The sequence below is a fragment of the Saccopteryx leptura genome, chromosome 4, assembly GCF_036850995.1.
Source record: "Saccopteryx leptura isolate mSacLep1 chromosome 4, mSacLep1_pri_phased_curated, whole genome shotgun sequence".
Lineage (NCBI taxonomy): Eukaryota > Metazoa > Chordata > Mammalia > Chiroptera > Emballonuridae > Saccopteryx > Saccopteryx leptura.
In genome coordinates, this window is record NC_089506.1 from 88,434,913 (window position 1) to 88,444,117 (window position 9,205).

General features: G+C 34.4%; 1 non-coding gene across 1 annotated transcript; it reads right to left on the bottom strand.

Moving 5' to 3' along the window:
• Positions 1–4,527: 4,527 nt before the first annotated feature.
• Positions 4,528–4,603, bottom strand: TRNAS-AGA (transfer RNA serine (anticodon AGA)). The gene has a single exon. It is a non-coding gene; the product is annotated as a tRNA-Ser (tRNA).
• Positions 4,604–9,205: the final 4,602 nt, after the last annotated feature.

Consider the following 9,205-nt stretch of genomic DNA (forward strand, 5'->3'; position numbering starts at 1 on the left):
GTTCTAGGATGATATTTAAAATCTTCCCTCTCTTTCTTTCTACTTGATATCATTTGTAGTTAAGATTATTAGAGGTTAGCATATCATACTTTCCCCTAGCCAATTTCTTCTTATCTTACAAAAGAAATGTCTTGAGATTTAAATTTGGGTTCTAGAGTAGACATATAGTCATTAGATCTGGTGAGGGCTTTGTTAAACAAACATGAAGTTAGATGCAGACTCTAACATGGCAGGATTTTAGGCCATTGTACCAAAAACACATTCCCTGCTGGCTTCCAAGGTAATGGAGTATATCTGGGACTACATAATTTAATGATGTATCTATGTATCTTGCAACCAAATCACAGTTTTACAGAGTCCTAGCATTAGAGGGAACTTAGAATTTATATGACACAACAATGCAATCCATTGCAGTGTGTTGTAGTAATATATGTTATAGTAATTACATATATAAAAATATAGAGAAACATGTAAGATATATAAAAAATAATTAGGATATAATATTAAAAGCAATTTAGGAAATTAAATAAAGTTCTGCTATCTGGATAGGAATTAATATAGTGTGTACAGAGATGATAAACAGACTGCTTTTCACGCAGGGCTCAGTTAGTGTGTGTGTGGTTACATATAGATAAGAAGTGGCTTGATGTCATAACTCCGTGGGCTGATGTAGACAGGAGGTTTCCCTATGAACATCTTAAAAGTGACTTGATGTAACATTTCAGTAGATTAATATAAATAGGGCTCCCTGTGAGGAACTCCCAAAAAGGTAGTTTGAGATGATAATCTTGTTTATTGACACCTGTTAGAAGGCCTAGGCCAGAAAAGGTACTAAAGCTATGGGCTCCCCCTGCTGTGTTTGTCGCCCAGACTCCAGTGTGAATATGGACTGTCTCCACGCTGCTCTGACCAAAGACAGCTGAGAGGAGCATGCCTTTTTACTGTACCCAGGCATACCATAGGATCTGTGAGTAATAAACTGCCTGTGTGATTCCTGCAACTAACTTGTGTGTCAGTTGTGTGTGTCTTTCCTCTGGTGGCAGTTGGTGTTGACACTGATAAATAGACTCCTCATAGCCTCCTCAAGAGTGGTCTCAAAGAGACTGCCAGCTCTGCTGATAAGCAGGAGTGTCCCACTGCACAAGGATGTAGAATCAGGGAAGCCTGACTGACATCGACATAGAGCTTGGGCTCTACTGGGACACAGTGTAACTGACCCATTTGTAAAATTCCTTAAATATGTTCACTAGTGTTTGAACAGCTATAGCTGAGGGGACTATCACAAAATGACTTACTTAATTATGAGATATTCCTATCAATTAGAAATATAATCCTTATACATAGCAAATATTTTGCTAACTTTTCATAATTTGAGATTTTTATTAAATCTAAAATTCTAGTAGACAGAGACATGAAATTTTTTCTCTTAATCTATGAATGTAAGGGGAATGTTGGGCAGATAAAATATATTATGCTCACTCTGTTAAAGATGGCGCTGCCCACATGGAAGCCCATTGCCCAGGTGATAATATTAATTTTCTTCTTGCTTGGGATGGGTGTGATTATATTAATGTGTGTTGGGGGAGGGCTTTCACGCTAAAACGTTTTAAAAGGAAGAGAGATTACGTTCCAGGGAGAAGAGTGATTGCATTCTAGGAGGAGAGCAGAGAAGAGAGCAGATAAAGGCCACTTGAAGGAGGCCAGGAGAAGCAGCCAAGATGGCGGAGTGTTGAAGGAGAAGCCAGTTTGTGCAGAGAGAAGGAGAAGGGGAGCAGAGGTAAATGGGGCTGGTAAGCTAGAAAATTTGATTCTAGGAAACTCGGATAAGTCAGTGGATTTGGGAGCACTGAATGGAAAGGGAAGTGTTTTCCCACTGTGTGTATTTCTTTCCTTCTGAGTACAAGCTAGGATAAGGATGATGGCCCACCAGTTCTTGGCTCTGTTGTTTCATTACCAACTGTCCAAATCAAATGCAAACCCGCACTGGCCAGGCTGTGATGGTGGCCCTGGCTACTGGCTTTACAGGGAAGAAAAACTATTCCATTTTAGAAGTGCAGACTGATAGATAATATGAATACTCAGCTGCCTCCCAGAGAACAGTGCAGGCCCAAATGAGGAGAAAGGGCTTGAAACAGAACATTCTCATCCCCACTGTGAGGTTGTAGGTAATTTGTTTGCTATTCTCTCTGTAATTGCTTCCTGACCTTTACTTTGAAATGTAGCAAAAAGTTTACATTTGTAGGAATGCCAGGAAAAGCTTACATTAGGGAGAGTCCAGACAATTAGGGAAATTTAAATCACAATAGTTATTTGTAAAAGCGTAGCCAGAGGCCCAGAGGCATCAGGACCAGCTGTTCCTGGGAGATTCCTGACCTCAGTTGTCTTCAGGATTTACCAAGGACACCAGATAGAATCACCTGATTAGTCCAATGCTACATCAGAAAGAACTTTCAGATGAGGTGTTTCTGCAGCTGAATTCTACTCCTCCTGCTCATTCTCAAATCAGTGACCAAGACGATAAACCTAGAAATGCTAATCCTCCCCTAACCCTTATATCTACCACTCCCTTCTACAGCTCAGCTTGGTGCTGACATCCTTTGTTGGTCTCAGCTCACTTGCAACTAGTTTCTTTTAAAATAAATTTTCCTTTTGAGACACACTAGCCCAGGCATGGCCAACATACAGCCATATGAAAAGTTTGAAAAAATTTTGTTGTCTCTGTCTACTAGAATTTTAGATTTAATAAAAATCTCTAGTTTTGAAAAGTTAGAGAAATATTTGCTATGTATAAGGATTATATTTCTTATTGATATGAGTTTATGTGGCCTGCAATTAACTTTTTAATATTCTCCACTACTTTAGAATCTCAGCTACTCAGAAGCGGAAATGTCTTTGATTATTAGAAATCAGGAGATATTTAAGAAGATAGTGATATGCGGAAAAGAATTCCACATGTGATTAATCTAGGGTTAACTTCCAATAATTGGTCGAATGGATTTATGATACTTATTTTTATAAAAAATTCCATTATAAAGATTTATAACTTTTGTACTTGTCTGTACTCGATATGAACTGTTTGATGTTTAGCGGCGATGTGAAATCCACTTTCTTTTAGGCAGAGTTTGCCAGTGCGCACCCAAGGTCAGACAATTTGTTATTTTTGTGGTCAAGTGTGCTGAATCAAGTGGCATTGTAGCATAGACAATATCTGCAGCTGATAACTGAAAACATGTCCAGGCTGTTCGTAAAACAAAATAATTGTTTTATTTGCGATATAACCCCTTCAAGCTCATTCTATTAATTCAGGGGTAGTCAACCTTTTTATACCTACCGCCCACTTTTGTATCTCTGTTAGTAGTAAAATTTTCTAATCGCCCACCGGTTCCACAGTAATGGTGATTTATAAAGTAGGGAAGTAACTTTACTTTATAAAATTTATAAAAAAAGAGTTACAGCAAGTTAAAGCATATAATAATAATTACTTACCAAGTACTTTATGTCAAATTTTTGCTAAGTTTGGCAGAATAAATCTTTATAAAACAACTTACTATAATTAAATCTATCTTTTTATTTATACTTTGGTTGCTCTGCTACCACCCACCATGTAAGCTGGAACGCCCACTAGTGGGTGGTAGGGACCAGGTTGACTACCACTGTATTAATTAAATATTGTTTTGATTGATTGTGATAATTTGGATATTTATATGGTATGTAATTATATTTTTATTAAAATATATTTTTATTAAAATGATATTGTATATTACATTTTTTCACTCATTTATTCATAAACAAATTACACAATAAAACTTTGTTTACTTAAACAAATCATTTTTGTATTTAACATTTTTTAATTTTAATATTTCATCTGGCCTGGGAAAAAAGTTTTCTTTCTAATCTGGCCTGGCGGCAAAAACTGTTGGCTACGCCTACAGCCTGTAGTTTTTTGCCTTTCAGAGAGTACACTGAGAAGATACACTAATTATATCCATGAGTCCATATTTTGTTTATTTAAGATTTTCAGTGACTGATTCAGTTTATAAGAGTACAGAAGAACTTGGGCTTTGGACTCAGATAACTTTTCATATATTAGTTTTATCCTTACTATCTATAACCTTGAAAATAACTTAATTTTCATGCTTCTGTAGTCTCTTTGTCTTAAAAAAAAACACTAATGCCTCCCTCAGAAGGCAACTGATATATTAATATATATAAATTTTTTTTTTTTTTTCTGAAGCTGGAAACAGGGAGAGACAGTCAGACAGACTCCCGCATGCACCTGACCGGGATCCACCCGGCACGCCCACCAGGGGCGACGCTCTGCCCACCAGGGGGCGATGCTCTGCCCATCCTGGGCATCGCCATGTTGCGACCAGAGCCACTTTAGCGCCTGAGGTAGAGGCCACAGAGCCATGCCCAGTGCCCGGGCCATCTTTACTCCAATGGAGCCTTGGCTGCGGGAGGGGAAGAGAGAGACAGAGAGGAAAGCGCGGCGGAGGGGTGGAGAAGCAAATGGGCGCTTCTCCTGTGTGCCCTGGCCGGGAATCGAACCCGGGTCCTCCGCACTCTAGGCCGACGCTCTACCGCTGAGCCAACCGGCCAGGGCTATTAATATGTATAAATTGTTCACAATTTTATTCTAATTTAAAACTAAAATACCTGAAATGATGAGTAAATTATGATTATATGCAAAATGGCAAACCTATGTTCACCTATTGTACATAGTTCATTTGAGGATGTATTCCAGTGCCAAAATTATTTCATATTTATGAGAGCACTGTAAATATGACCTTTTGGGCTACCAGTCAAAAGTGACTGGTAGCCACCTCAAGTTGATAAAAGTCCAGATTAAACATAAAACATATATATATATATATATATATATATATATATATATCATAAAGCACTGGAAAATAAGAACCATTTAATATACTCTCATTTATCTATTTCCTTAAAACATTGTGAGTACTTAATATTTTTTGGTATAAAAGAGATGAGAATATTAATTTTATGCATAAAAATGATCAGCAGTCATTAAAATATTTACATTTTGAAGAAATGCAAAATCCTGACATTTTCCCTTTTACAATCTTATTATCCTATATACATGCATATAAATTTTCAATTTCAAAAACTTCATCTTATAAGATTATTTTAAAGTTTTGCAATTTAGATCACTTTAAGAAACTTTGATATATATTTACTAAATTTTTTGCTAAAGTGTTTATATATGTTGCTTTATTTTGCATTCTGTATAGTCATACAAGACTGCTTGCCTTTGAAAAGATTGTTTTTGTGTCAATTTATGAAAAGGAAATTAACAATTACTATATATTTATGTAAAATAGTTAAAATCTTCCTGTGTACATAGGAATGATAGAAATACTCGACAAATGTTTACATAAATATTTCTCAAAACAAACTTAGGGAATGGGTACTCATCATTATTTTTCAGATAGAAATTAAGAGAAAGATTAAATAACTAACCCAAAATCACACAGAAGGGACATAATAGAATAAGGTTTTGAACTCCAGGTGAAGAGGTCTGAGCCATTAGGCTCAGAACACTATGCTTGGAGTGATAAAGGTATAAACACCTATAATCACATACAAAAAGACACAGAATTTAGACATTGGGCATCAAAGATCTGTTCTTTGCTACTATAATATATGAGCTGTGTTCAACAGGAAGATAGAAAAAGAAGAAAGGAAGACATTATGGACCCAGGTACGCTGTGGTCCAAGTCACTGACTCTTGAAAATGGAGTGCAAGGAATACCCTAGTATTTAATACACATGTGTTTCTTTTTTTTTTAATTTAATTTTATTTTTTTTAATGGGCAACATCAATAAATCAGGATACATATATTCAAAGATAACATGTCCAGTTTATCTTGTCGTTCAATTATGTTGCGTACCCATCACCCAAAGTCAGATTGTCCTCTGTCACCTTCTATCTAGTTTTCTTTGTGCTCCTCCCCTCCCCCTTTCCCTCTTCCTCTCCCCCCTCCCCCATAACCACCACACTCTTATCAGTGTCTCTTAGTCTCACTTTTATGTCCCACCTACGTATGGAATAATGCAGTTCCTGGTTTTTTCTGATTTACTTATTTCACTTCGTATAATGTTATCAAGATCCCACCATTTTGCTGTAAATGATCCGATGTCATCATTTCTCATGGCTGAGTAGTATCCCATAGCATATATGTACCACATCTTATTTATCCAGTCATCTATTGATGGGCTTTTTGGTTGTTTCCATGTCCTGGCCACTAATGCACATGTGTTTCTAATACTACAAATCAGGGACAAATAAATGATAGGTTCTGGAAATAAATTGCTAAGAAAGTAGAACTTTAATTTTCTCACCATATATACAAAAAAGATAATTATGTGAAGTGATAGGTATGTTAACTAACCTTATTGTAGTAATTGTTATGCAATATATACATGTATTATATCACCAAGATGTACACCTTAAACATATATAATGTCATATGTCAATTACACTCAGTAAAGCTGAAAAAAGAATAAAAAGGCACATAGTTCTCAGCTATGCCCATTTCACTCTGAACTACGTCAATTATTTGATATTTTAGCATTCATGTATCAAAAATTTATAAACAAGATGCTATATTTATGAATAAATTTACAGATCTCTCCAATTTGGAGAATTTCTTAAATATAATAAAGAATGTCTCATGAAATGAGGTTAAATATAATAGTCATGATTCACAACCTAGTGCCTATGGCATTTACCTTATTAATTAATTTTTTTAACTAGAATATTTAAGTTTATCCTTTAAGGATTAAAAATTTATATACAAATATTGGTGCATCTTTTACATTAAGTAATTAAATGCAAAATATTAACAATAAATACATATATGGTCATTTCCCCAAATTTATATTAATTTATATTATGCTTTGACATATTATGAATATATATAAAAATTTAACAAAACCTGTATGTTACTTTATTTTCATTATAAATGATGTTGCTAACTGTGTCCACTACTGTAATGAATAGGTATGTATTTATAAAAGGGCTTTTTATTGAGATCTGTTTTTAAAATGACATTGCACCTAAAACTGTATGTTCTTCTATAGGTACTTACCTTTTGGCTTTACTTTCATTCATATACAATAAACATTCAAAACTATATCTGTTCTCACTTAGTTAAAAAAAAGAACTTAGAGACCATAGAAATTTTAAGTATGCCTATGTAATAAGATGAAAATCTTTCAATTTTTAAATTTGTTTCTATGAAATTATTGAACTGAATTATCAGTTCAATGTTTGAAAATTATTTTTCTGTAGTTTTAAAATGCAGCACCATGATCAACTGATTTTAAGAGAATAACTGGTAAACTATATTGAAGTAAATGTAAGGTTTGGGAGCAAATATTTGATTCCAGTTAATTGAGTACATATACATGTATAATATACACACACACTTCTTCAGTTCAAAACATCAAGGCAATTTTGTATTTCATTTTTTGTTTTATATTTTACCCTCATTCTTTGGATTGTTGCCATAGCTTTACTAGCTAAATCAATATGCTTTAAAATTGCAGTATTGATTTCCAGATTTCAGTGCCTTTCTTTTATCTTTTCAACATACAAGGTTACTTGAATTTTTAGGTCTTTCTCTCTATGCATTCTTTCTTTGCTCTTTCTTGTTCTGTTCAGTTTTATTCTGTGAGGCCATTTGTCTCTGGCTTATCTGATGAATGATGAACTATCTATAGATTGATTATTTTCACATTGATAAATGAATAGACAAATAAATGTGTGCATTCCTACATATACATAAGAATGTCATGTATCTGCTGAAAACTGGAATAATAGGGACAGTTTTATTGAAGGGAATATTCATATTTATGTATAAATTTAGAATAATATATACCATATTTCCCCATGTATAATACACACCCTTTTAAAAAAATTTGGGGTCTAAAAACTGGGTGTGTCTCATACAGTGGTTGTAGATTATTTACTTGCATTTCCCACATTTTCACGCAGATGAGGAGTAGTATGAATTTTATACTGAATAAAACTTAAGTTCAATAACTTTATGTAATACATTTTTTTCCCAAATTTTGGGCCCCAATATTAAGGTGCGTCTTATCCATGGGAGTGTCTTATACATGGGGAAATATGGTATACAGTGGTACCTTGAGATATGAACAGACCAACATACAAATTTTTTTAAGATATGAGCTGCAACTCAGTCTGTATTTTTGTTCGAGATCCGAGCGAAATTCTGAGATACAAGTTGTGATTCGGAAAGCTGCTGCTAGTTGGTGCGTTGGCGCATGGGTCCAGTATCAGCAGTTTGATATACAAGTTGACTGACTTACAAAATGAATTAAATTCGTATCTCAAGGTACCACTGTATTTGAAAAAAGTCATTTTAAGTTATTTAGTTTTGAACTTTGTAAATTAATATTTTTAGAAAGGTACTATGAAATTTATTTTACTGAAACAGTAATGAAGATCAGAGTGGATCAATGTAAATAGATGACTTCAACCAAAGTGGGAAAAAAAATTTTTGTAAGAGCCTTGAAACATCAGGAAGAAAGAAGAAACAATGAAAGCAGCAAAAATATGAGTACATAGAATATACTATCCTTTTCCTCATGAGTGTACAAATCATATTAAATAATTGAGACAAAATTATAACATATCTGATACTCAAGAGGTTATTTAAAATTGAAAAATTTATAAAATCTAAATAGAACTGAGCATTCCACACATCATGAAAGTGTTAAATATATATTTATTTTTAATATTCAAAACAACTAGTAAGAAAACTATATAGAAATACTGTATACTCATCACAATAAATAAATGAAGACAGAATCCTGAAGAAAAAAATTCAAGTATCCTTGATGTAAACAAGAGAATCAGTTGTGAGTCATTGGAAACTAATAGTAAATAAATTTTAAAATGGCAAATTTAAGTGTAAAATATACAGATAGACAGGAACGGAGAGATGAGAAGCATCAATCATTAGTTTTCGTTGTGCATTATGACACCTTAGTTGTTCATTGATTGCTTTCTCATATGTGTCTTGACCGCGGGCCTTTAGCAGACCGAGTAACCCCTTGCTTGAGCCAGCAACCTTGGGTCCAAGCTGGTGAGCTTTTGTTCAAACCAGATGAGCCTGCGCTCAAGCTGGCGACCTCAGGGTCTCAAACCTGG